General features: G+C 39.7%; 1 protein-coding gene and 1 non-coding gene across 13 annotated transcripts in view; one reads left to right on the top strand and one right to left on the bottom strand.

Moving 5' to 3' along the window:
* The window catches only part of MITF (melanocyte inducing transcription factor), a 242,056-nt gene that overhangs the window by 103,082 nt on the left and 126,766 nt on the right, over positions 1-12,208 (top strand). The window lies entirely within an intron of this gene.
* On the bottom strand, positions 4,710-4,816 carry LOC112064973 (U6 spliceosomal RNA). The gene has a single exon (XR_002891762.1). It is a non-coding gene; the product is annotated as a U6 spliceosomal RNA (small nuclear RNA).

The raw sequence follows: 12,208 nt of genomic DNA, 5'->3' as shown, positions 1-12,208 counted from the left end.
TATGACCCAGCAGTCCCACTCCTAGGCATATACCCAGAGAAAACCATAATTCAAAAAGATACATGTACCCCAGTGTTCATTGCAGCACTGTTTACAATAGCCAGGTCATGGAAGCAACCTAAATGCCCATCAACAGAGGAATGGATAAAGAAGGTGTGATACGTATATACGATGGAGTATTACTCAGCCATAAAAAAAGAACAAAATAATACCATTTGCAGCAATGTGGATGGACCTAGAGATTGTCATACTGAATGAAGTAAGTCAGACACAGAAAGACAAATATCACATCATATTGCTTATATGTGGAGTCTAAGAAATAAAGGGTACAAATGAACTTATTTACAAAACAGAAATAGAGGCACGAATGTAGAAAACAAACTTATGGTTACCACGGGATGTGGGGAGGGATAAATTGGGAGATTGGGACTGAAATAGCCACACTACTATACATAAACTAGATAACTAATAAGAACCTGCTGTACAGCACAGGGAACTCCACTCAGTACTCCGTAATGGCCTATATGGGAACAGAATCTAAAAAAAAAAAAAGAGTGGATATATGTATATGTATAACTGATTCACTTTGCTCTGTGCCTGAAACTCACACAACATTGTAAATCAACTATACTCCAATAAAAAAAAAAAAAGAAAGAAAATAGAATTTATGTTTGCTTTAATTTTTTAGTGTGCCCACGGAGTATTGAGTCTGAACTCCCAGGAGGTACTCAACACATGAGTGGATAAAAGCTCGATTCTCTGTGTGGTGGGATTTTACAGGTGACTTTAATTTTATTCATATGTATTTTAAAAATTTCTTATCATGAACCTTTTTAATAAAAAAAAGTTTTCAAAACTTGGTAAATAACTGGGAGAAAAACGATAGGGCTAAAATCCCTTATCCACAATTCCAAAATTCAAAAGTTTCTAAATGTTGAATGACTTTTAAAAAAAAAATCTCACTTGGCAGAATTACCTGCCCTGAAATGACACGAGGCTATTTATAGTCTTTATTATCCCACTTAATATTTCTTCCAGAAAACATGAATATTCAATTAATATGGGTGATTATGAGCTGTTGCCCTGATCTCACTAGGGATAGTACACTCTGTATATACTTCATTATTGTTACAAATTCTAGAAAATTCTGATGTCTGAGACTCCTCGGTCCCCAAGAGTTTTTCTGAAGGATGTTTGTGTGTGTGTGTATATACATACATGCACACTATGTATGTAGAAATTTCGGGAATGATACATTGAAAATTGTCAACAGTGACTATCTCTAAGAGAAGGGATTGGATGGGGAGACAGTGAGAGATGAATTTATGCTTGAGTATTTCTTATTTTTCTTATTCATATTTCTAATTGTTATAATAAAATGATTGCCTTTTTCAATGAAAGAAAGAGTAGAATCGGCTGGAGGGTTTATTTAGGAAAATAGTGGTGTTATTAATGTTAAAAGACAGTTTATCAAGCAGGCTATGCCTTTACATATCAGTTCAACATTTCTGACTGCTGACAAGGACCCAGAAAAAGTTATACACACACCAGGCAGCCGATTGCCTTTTGAATAATGTGTGCATGGTCTAGTGGCAGGAAATTTGTATCAGCAAAAACACTCATTTCTCTTAAAAAAATAAAATCAAGGCACCCAAAAATGTGATGAGTAAATGAAACTACTGTTATTAGTGATGGGTTTGGCATGTTTTACGAAGTCTGAATGATTACTCATCCTCTGTACGTTTGCAGAAGTGCTTTAACAAAAGCCAGATGCATACGTACTAGCAGGGGTTAGTAGGTGGATGAGAGGATTAAACCCACTGAGTTTTTGGAGCCCTGGTTTGTAGCTGTTTTTGGCTTGTCGACAGGCTACGTTCCTGAGTCAGCCTATAGGATGGCTTCCAAGGGTAAGTCTGATTTTGCTTTTCTGGGTTTAAAATATAAGTGGTCAAGGAGATGTGACTAGTTGCCTTTTGCATTGGATTCTTTTCATTAATAGTGCGTGCATTTCTTCTATGAGAAAGACGTTTTTCTTATTCCAGCATATTCTGGTGTGCCTGCTGCTGATTTTTATGGCTTTACCTCACTTCCCCCTAATTTTTAAAGTGAAATGTCTGAGTGCTAAAGGGATTTGCAAGGGGAATTGCAAAGGTCATATGTAAGTTCTACGGCTGGCGTGTGGAGAGCAGTGTGATTGAGCCAGAGGCCTCTGTGACCCTTTCTTTTAAAGAGGATGTTTCTAATAAATTAGTGTAGCGCGCCGTACGTGCTTGTTTAGGACCTTAAAAATGGTTTAGTTCTTGCCGAGTGGCTATTACTGATGCTTTATGACATGTTACAATGGTTTCAACTTGCACATTTTTTTTGGATTAAAACAGTGTCATGCATCGCTCAATGTGAAGTTCGTTTTTCTTTTAAAGGGACTCAGGAGAACATTCAACATTAGAATAAGTCCCTGGATTCTGACTTCAGAGAATGTTGGTTCTCGAGGTCAGAAAAAGTGAGGATTCGCCAAGCTGTTACAGATGAGCTTTGTAGTACTTGCTGATGAAATTATAAAACACTGCTTTTCCCACTGGATACTAAATGCCCCTTTTCATTAGCTACAGTACAGTATGGGGAGCAAAATCATGTGATTTTTTTTTTTTTTTTAATGTTTAACCATAACTACTTCTAAAAGGCAGTTTTCATTTTGTGGCTGTTTTTTTTTCTTCCGGTGTCTAGCACAGTTGAGGACTTTATCTTTTTTGTATCTTTTTAGGACACTCTGGTGAATGGTGGGGTCTGAGTAGCTCTCTAAATGGAAGAGGGTGCCAAGGGGCCTGGGCTGGAGGGGTAGGAGGAGCGTAATTGCATCTCTGCCAGGCGTGCTTGTGGATATATTGCCCTTCTCCCTTCCTCTGCAGCTGAAGGAGTCACTGTGATGTGAGGACGGGGCATGTCAGTGGCCGGTAGCTTTTCCGAGTGGCAGTGACATCTCTGTGGGCTCAGAAGGGAACTTGCCTCAAGATTTCCGTTCATTCATGTTCAGTACCCATGAGGGAGAAAAATTGATCTGCTGTAAATGTAGTCCTTCCTCAAGAAAGACTGATAGATAAAAAGGAGTAAGGGAATTGCTGTTGATTTTTTAAAAAGAGAAAATACATACATCAGGGCTTTGACAAATCAAAACACTTCTGTTCCTTTTTTTTGTTTGTTTGTTTTTTTGCGGTACGCGGGCCTCTCACTTTTGTGGCCTCTCCCGTTGCGGAGCACAGGCTCCGGACGCACAGGCTCAGCGGCCATGGCTCACGGGCCCAGCCGCTCCGCGGCATGCGGGATCTTCCCGGACCGGGACACGAGCCCGTGTCTCCTGCATCAGCAGGCGGACTCTCAACCACTGCGCCACCAGGGAAGCCCAACACTTACGTTCTTAGTGGAAGTCTGAAGCCCTGTGCCAAAGGCTGCGTGAAGTTGGAGGTTAATGTGGCTCATGTGTTTTTTAGAGCATCAATAGTTCTTGACTATTTGGGGTAGGGGTGCAAAAGTCTCAATAATTCAACTGGTCGGTAATTTAGGAACTGTTTCTTGCTGATAAAAGCAAGGGTATATTAGAGAGTAGAATGTGAGATGAGATATGAGGCTGCCAGGAGACCTCTCCCTTGCTGACGGTGAATTCAGACCATGCTCCTAGGCCTTGCTTCCAGGGCTCCTTGCAAGGATGTGGCTCCTCTGCTGAGATGTGCTTTGGTGGAAAAGTTATGGGGTTCACTTTCACCCCTTCTCAAACGCAGCCTTTCCAGGACTGCTTCTATGGGTACCCAAGGTGAATTGCTGTGAGGTTTGAGAAAAGTTATTGCCCAGGGTGAGCTGGAACACTTAATCTACCATGTCACGTACACACAGGTACTTTGAAAGGGACAGGAATCTTGACTGAAGGCTTAGCTTCCACCTGGAAATTGTTATCATAATAAGACAGTGGTCTTTTTCAATGAGAGAGGGAGAAGCATAAAATGTGGTGGAGGCTGGCACCTGAATGGCATATGAAGATGTAACCCCGTGACCTTTGCCAGTGTTCCCTCCGTCCCCTGGTTTGGAACCTGAATAATGACTTAGCTAAGTAGCTTTTTAAAAATTTTTTAAAATTTATTTTATTTAAAAAAATTTTTAAAGAGAAGAGTAAAATCATTTATCAGTGATTTTAGAGCACGCTATTATGTGTCTAGATTATCTCACCTCTTTTGATTTTGTCCTTACTGCCCTCATTTCTTAGTGTTTCTCAGCATCTCCTCAACTGGCAAGAGAAGATACAACCCCAGACAGCTTTCTACACCTAGTTGCTTGTTAGCCAATTTAACTTAAATATATAGAATGACATATATATTTCACATTTTGTAGAAAAGAAAATTCAAGAATATATATATTTGAGCCCAGTCTTTGATACACAGACACACAGACACACACACACACATAAGCACACACCTATATATATTTATGTGTATCTATATCTTCCACATAATTTACTAAACTCTTAAATCCACAGTCACACACAAGCAAAATAAAATCTTAAAATAACCTTGCTGGAACAAATAAAGTGGGAAAATTGGTAGGCAGACTTCATGATACTTTTTTTTTTTTAACATCTTTATTGGAGTATAATTGCTTTACAATGGTGTGTTAGTTTCTGCTTTATAACAAAGTGAATCAGCTATACATATACATATATCCCCCAAAATATGGAACGCTTCATGAATTTGTGTGTCATCCTTGTGCAGGGACCATGCTAATCTTCTCTGTATCGTTCCAATTTTAGTACACGTGCTGTCGAAGCGAGCACCGTGACACTTTAATGTGTGTATTTACTACTTAGAAATAGTCAAATACAGCTTTGTTTTGTGTCGTTAATTTTGGTGGTACAGTATTTGGAAAGGTGACAGATAAAAGGGCAGAGTGCAATTCTTGAAGCTGTAATTTGCAGGCGGCTGATAATACAAGTCCATTTTCTTTTCCAAATGTGCTATTTATGTAATTTATATTTTTAACCAATCCTAGAACTAGAATGAAAATAGTAATTAATCTTAAGGGCAAGAAATGTTGCAACTATGCCAAATTTGGAAACTTTAAGAAATTCTCTAGGTGCTTAAGCCCAGTCTATTGAATATTCTGATTTGCATGTCACAGAGCACGTGCTCAACAGATAGTGCGTGCTCAGTTAATGTTAAATGACTGGGTCCATTTGACAGCAGTTTTTTTTTTTTTTTAAAGAAATGTAAGCATATTTGATTTACAAGTGGCAGGCCAATTTAAAACCAAGATAACATAAATAGACCAGGCAAAATAGTGCACATGGCAGGGATAGTGGTGTTATATGTACAAAGAGAAAAAACTGAAAGGAAGAACATCAAAATGCTTGCGTATTAAGATGGTGAACGATTTTTATTTTGTTATGTATTTTTTTGTTTTCCTTTACTTTTGCAAAGTGAGCACATGCATCCTTTGAAGTGTAGTCCTTTCATGATACAAATTAGGCTTCGCATAACAATTTGTTCAATGCCGAGTTAGTTAATTTATAGTGAAAATGATACACATATGACGTGAATGGTATCCCCTGGAGCAGCATGGTAGCTTCGAGGAGAACTTACATTCTAGTGAAATCATTTTCTTTCAAATAACATTTTATTTAGTATCCCAGTATTGACCGTTCTTCCCTAACACAACATACGCATTTCTAAAACAATCACTAGATGATGGAAAATCATGCAATAGATAGCACAGAGTCTACAGGAAAAGCGGGGCTGGGGCACAATACTCAAAAACCTCATCGAGAACATAAAAAAAGGAAAGCTAGGAACCTTAGAAAAGCAGTAGACTTTTACACTTGCTAAATGGTTAAGCAGTATGCAAGTACCACATAAACTTGGCGCTTTGCCTTGAAAAGACCTAGTGTTTGCTTGGGGAGGTGGCTGAGGGGAGGGTGGCAGCTTGTAAACCATGGTGAGGTGGTGGAAGGAAGCTGGTCTTAAACTGGGTGGAAAGTTGTAGCAAAGTTGTGGGTGGTTGCGGTGTGCAGCACGCATGGTAAACTGAGGGTAGCAGGCAGGTGTTTGCGGTGTCTAAGTTTTGTATATTTCTCTACTGCCTGACTCAGGTGTGTGTGGTTTTCTGTGTTCACCTAGTGTTTCTTGTGGACCAAATCATACATAAGGAAACTCAAGTTCATGTGGGTTATGCTCACATTGTCCCCTGATGTGTCAGTCGTGTTTAAACAGATCTGCATGTTGAAAACAAGCATTAGAACTAACTCTACATGAGACAGATGAAATAAAGTTGCACTAGTTCTAGGTATGTCAAGAGCCCAGTGTGGAACCCAACCACCCTTTCAGCACCCCAGGGATTCCAGGGATCATCACTGTGTGTCACCGTGTGGACTAGAGCTTGCTTGTCCTTTCGTTCGTGACCTGCAACAGATACAGAACTTTTTTGTGTGTGTGGAGACGTTTGGTCCTACCTTTGTATCCTTCCTTGGCTGGTGACTGGCAGGTTCTCCAACATCCACAAAGTTCAATCCTACTGCTAGATGGACTGTCAATAAGCAGATGGCTTTGAACTTAATGGTCCCATAGAATACCTCACTCCAGATCCTCGTCAGGGGATCTAACCTTGCATCTGGTTCTACTCAGTACTTCTCAAATGCTGCTGAGAAAAACCAATATTTATGGATTACAGTCCGAAGGATAAAGGTTCATCTGTTATTCCGAATACTCTAGTAAAACAATGAGGACAGAAGGCAATGTCATTTGAAAAACCATTTTCCAAGGTAGCTTTTACTCTGATTTGTCAAATAACATTAAACAAAGTCGTGAGGATTTTATATTTATCAAAAGTGCTCACTGGTTAAAAAATAGTTAAGGGAAATCTACTGTAAAATCTATACCTGAAATAATCCAGACCAGCACAAATCTCTAAACCTGACAATTTTCCCCTACCCCCCACCCCATTTCCCCCCAACCCCAGCAGTTAGTTTTATTATGTTACACTTAGTATTATGCTCTCGGTCTCCTTGGAAGGTCATCATGAGATAGAGCCCCGTGAATCCTGATTGTATGGGGTGCCTATCTTGTGGATATGCCAGTGTCTTCTTTATGAAGATCCTTGGGAGAAGTGTCTCTCTGGTTTTGATACCACAAATGACTGTACTTCTACTCAACTTTGGGTTTTTATTTTATGGATATAGTTAGTCATGTAACTGATCATGTCTTCTTCCTCTTTATGGCCACAGGCATGTTTTCTTTAACCCATACTTTTTTTTTTTTCTTAAACCAAAAGAAAACTAGTTTGCCAACATTGGAAAATGAGAAGATTTCACACAAGTGTGTTTGAATTTCCAGCATCTATTGAAAAATCAGATCTGGCAATGCTGGGATCACATGTCTCCATGGCAACTGTGGGATCCAATAAAGTAATGCCATTTTCCTTAAAACAAAGCATGCACTCTTCCCTTTGTTTTACCTCCTTACTTTAACTGCTTGGCCCTTGTAGACCTTGGACTCTGTGTCCTGTGGCTTAGAAAGCAGTTTGTGACTCACCTTTAGAAAACGTTCAGACTCTTATTTGCCTTTTGTGAACTAATCTTATCCCTAGGGTCATTTAATTCTTTTTTTTCTTGAATTGTCTTTCATCCTGTTTTCTTCACCTGAGCATGTTAGTTTTCTGTTGTTGTTTCATCTTGGGGTGTTGTGTGCTTTTACATAAGCTGCTTTAAGTTTTTTGGGGGGAACAAACAACGTATACGTAAAGAAAAATAGGAGAGTCATTTTTATCCCCCCTCAGATCATTTTATTTTTATTTTTTGCCTGGTAAGAATTTAAAACAATTACAGCTCTTTCTCTGACCTATTTTAGAGTCTGCTCGATTCTAGTACCATCCAGAGCTCTGCAACTTTTTGCTGGGGTTTTGTTTTGTTTGTTTTGGTAATTCTTCATAGAGACTCTGAGAAAACATTGTCTTGTACCTAAGATTGGTTGGCATCCCATGACCTCTCATTAAGACCTGAAAAGTTTCTGTTTTGTAAATAAGTTCATTTGTATCTTTTTTTAGATTCCAAAACAGAAACACACTCACAGACTTAGAGAAGGAACATATGGTTGGGGGGGTGAAGGGTCGCAGGGGGAGGGATAGATTGGCAGTCTGGGATTGACATGTACACACGGCTCTATTTAAAATAGATAACCAACAAGGACCCACTGTACAGCACAGGGAACTCTGCTCAATATCCTGTAATAACCTAAATGGGAAAAGAATTTGAAAAAGAATAGGTACAGGTATATGTACAACTCAGTCACTTTGCTGTACACCTGAAACTAACACAGCATTGGTAATCAACTGTACTCCAATATAAAAGTTAACAAAGAAAGAACTGAAAAGTTAAGTCGGAGTATTTGTTCATTCAGTTCTAGGAGGGAAGATTAGGAAACGATGAACCTTCTTAGAGTTTATATGCCAACTGCAAAGACCCCCAAGAAGACATCGTTCGGTGCCCTGCATGTGGCACTGCTGTGGCTCCCGGGGACAGGGTCAGAGAAGACAATAGCTGCTGCTGGTCTGGGACCATCTGTTCTGAATGGTGCTGTTAGATGTTACTGTAGCCTGAGTAGTGTTGAAAACAACTCTGAATTGATCAAAATGTGGCATCATTAATTTTTATATTCTCTTCAGGATTTACGTATTCTTTTTAAAAATCTGAAGACTCAACAAATATGGGCCAACATTCGCCCTTGGATGGGTTTGTATCTAGTTCACCACACCCTCCCACCACCTGTGTCTGCATGACATTGGGGCTGAATGTCATGTGCCCTGTGTCCCTCCATTTCTCGATATGTGACTCTTGTTACTTAATGCCACACTGGTACACCACCCTAACTCATCTGCTGTTTAGCATAAACCACACTTTGGCGTATTTTCCTACTGCCGCAGTCACCTTCCGCATGCTTCCCAGCCAATCGGCTCTTTCCATAGCATTCACGTTTCATGAATTGGATTTTTGTCATTGCCCCTCTTCTCTGCAGTCTTAGGGTGGTAAGCTTCCTCAGCAGGAGTGGCATGGGTGTGCCTAAGGGTAGGTCAAAAGAACACTGTGCTTATTCACCCAACACCTATTTATTGAGCACCTACTCTGTGCCAAGTGCTGTCCCTGTGCTGGGGCTAGAGCAGTGAATAAAATGGGCAAAGATACGTGCCCTCTTGGAGTTAACGTCCTGGTAGGAGTGGAAAGTTCTATGAAGAGGAATAAAGCCAGGAGGAGTTCCTATTTCATTTGAGGCTCAGAGGTTAGACCTTGCTTCTGAGGTTCCTTTTAAACGGAGATGTGAATTAACTGACTGAAGAGTAAGCCATGCAACCGTCTGGGGAAGAGCGTTATAGGCCAAGGGGACAGCAGGAAGAGTAAAATCCCTGAGGGGGGGACATACTTGCATTTGGCATTAGGCATGGTTTTTAATTCAGTGCTGCCCTTCCTAATGGTATGAATTAGGGTCAGTTGCATTTGCCCTCTGGACCACGTCTGTGCACTCATCTCTGAAATGCAAGATTCTATATGGGATTCGCAGGCACAAACTACTATACATAAAATAGGTAAGCAACAAGGATTTACTTTATAGCACAGGATTTATACCCAATATCTTATAATAGCCTATAATGGAATATAACCTTCAAAAAAAATGAATTGCTATGCTGTACACCTGAAACTAACACCAGTATTGTAAATCAACTACACTTCAATTAAAAAAAAAAAACTCATTAAAATGCAAGATTCTACATTGGAGAAGGACCATGCCTTTCTCACTAGTCTCTACCCAGGGTCAAGTCTGGCCTTTGGCTCTTGGTAAGTGTTGAATAAATATATATGCAATTAACAGATGGACACATAAGGTGTTGTAGAAGCATATGTAGGCTCTCAAAAGCAGGGTCTTAGCTAGTTGTATGTCACTAGTTCACAGATTAAAGACAGTAAACATGGCCAGCTCTGAAGCACATGTACTAGGAATTTTTCCTTAATGGTGACTCCACGTTCTTTATGCTCAGCAAGCTGCATCTACAAAGCACCACTGAGGAATATATGATGGAGGAAAGGGGCCTGGACTGTGTCTTGGTTGCTGTATCTGTTGTTATTCATTGGTATGTCCCAACTTCTAGCAGGGTACCTGTGGGCTCATAGTAGAAACTTAATGACTATTTGTTAAAGAGTGAATAAAATCAAAGCAGGCATACATTTTCATTTCTTTCATAAATCTATGTTGGAATCGCTCTGCAAAGATATCCATTCTGCCTGTTTTCTGCCCAAGAAAGATATACTAGGACTAGAGAAGATGAGAAAGATTAAAATGGTGTCAGGGCCAGGCAGAACATGAATGTCTTACTTGCCTTAACTCATTTAGTTATGATCCTCATTTACAGATGGAGAAATTAGAGTTAGTGGCAGATGCAGGAAGTTTGAGTCCAGGGGTTGTGTTCTTAACTCCTAGAGTGTGTTGCTTGTGGAGAAGGATAACTAGCTGGTATAGAAAGAGAGGTATGAAAAGAATTAAATTCCACTAAATGGACTGTGTTTGTGACATTAGTAATTGATGATCCTTAATGTTGATAGAAGTTTCTTTCACATATGACACGTTTCAGATGGAGAGAAAGGTCTGATTTGTAACTTATACTTCTCTAGTTTATGTATGCCTCGAAGACTGCTTTGGTTCAGTTTCTTGAGAATTGATCAGGTTTTCTGAAAGCCATGTGGGAATATTTCCTAACATAAATCTTTGTTTTGTTCTGGTAAGACATGGGTAAATTCTAAGTGCTACGATTACATTCCATATGCTTCACAGCCTATCAGCTCTCGCCCTCACATTCGAGTTTAATGACACGCTAGCAACTTTATCCTCTTGTCAGCTTCGATTCCTCCCTTCTGTCCCCAACTCATGAACAAATTCTTCTACTTTATATTCTAGGACAGTTGGGTTTTCTACTACTTTTTTGCGTTTTCGATGGCATGAACTAATTTACTAACTGTGCTTTTGCAGGAGAACAAATTTAAAGGTGAAAGGAAGCCTGGTGAATTTCTAACAGTCTGTTGGGTTCGGGGAAGATCATTGGAACACCTTTGTTTTCCTTTCCTGTGCATATGTGCTTTCAAGTGAGGGGAACGTTGTGATTTTCGTAGCTAGTGTCAGCCTCTATGGCACAGGGAAGCAGATATCCTGGCCATCTTTCTGGGAAAGATGACAATGGTTGTGTTTTCTCATGACTTTATTTTTCCATTGCTGACTATATGGCAGTATCAGTCTGGCAAATATTGGCTGGCCATGGAACATTTTTAAGTACAAGGGTTTCATGAATATTCTGTCTATTACCATGGCTAAGGAATCAAAACAAAATACTCTGCACACATTCCCTCGAGCATTCATGGATGGGTTCCAGTGTGTTACTTTTATGTTAGCTCCTAGACTGCGTGAAGAATCTAAAATAAAATATTACTGAAAACACAGTGATTAAGAAGAATTGGGTATAATATTTTGTACCATTTTCCTTTTCTACGTAGTAATGCCGTGAATAGTGACATAGATGAACTGAGTGCAGAAAGGCTTTGCAAGAATTTATGTCTTTAGACTCTTGTTATGGACATGATAGTATTGACAATAACATGTAATGTCTGTCTAGCTCTTGATAATCTCTATTCTCACATAAGAGAAGAGCAGACACTGATGATATTAAAAAATAACCCCCCCCCGATATCCCAACGATTGTCATAATTTGTTTTCCCCCTACTCTAGAGTGTGCTTCTAACATATTTATGTGATTAACGAGAATAAATAATTGCGTGTGAGTGTACAAGGAGTTTACCAGGAGAGTATTTTACTGGTGGCTTTTTGCACTGGTGCTTTATTTGGACAAGGATCCTTCTCCGGTGCCTCACGGGTCTAAGAAAGTAGCAGGTTGGCCCAAACAGGGAGTTCTTTTCTGGTGCAGTTTTGGAGGAGTTCATTTGGGGAAGCCATGTTAGCATCAGGCCAGGGTGAAAATGATGGCGATAATGATGAAGTTGTTAATAATAATGGCTACACTGTATTCAATGCTCACACATATTTAGTGTGTCAAGTGGGCATCATGTATTATTCCATGGATTGTCTTACCACAGGCTGTGAAGTTGGGGCTCTTCTTGTCCCCATTTTACAGACAAGGAAAC

The sequence above is a fragment of the Physeter macrocephalus genome, chromosome 18 (genome assembly GCF_002837175.3).
Source record: "Physeter macrocephalus isolate SW-GA chromosome 18, ASM283717v5, whole genome shotgun sequence".
Classification (NCBI taxonomy): Eukaryota; Metazoa; Chordata; class Mammalia; order Artiodactyla; family Physeteridae; genus Physeter; species Physeter macrocephalus.
The sequence above is the reverse complement of the archived record's forward strand: the minus strand, read 5'-3'. Positions and strand labels throughout refer to the sequence as shown.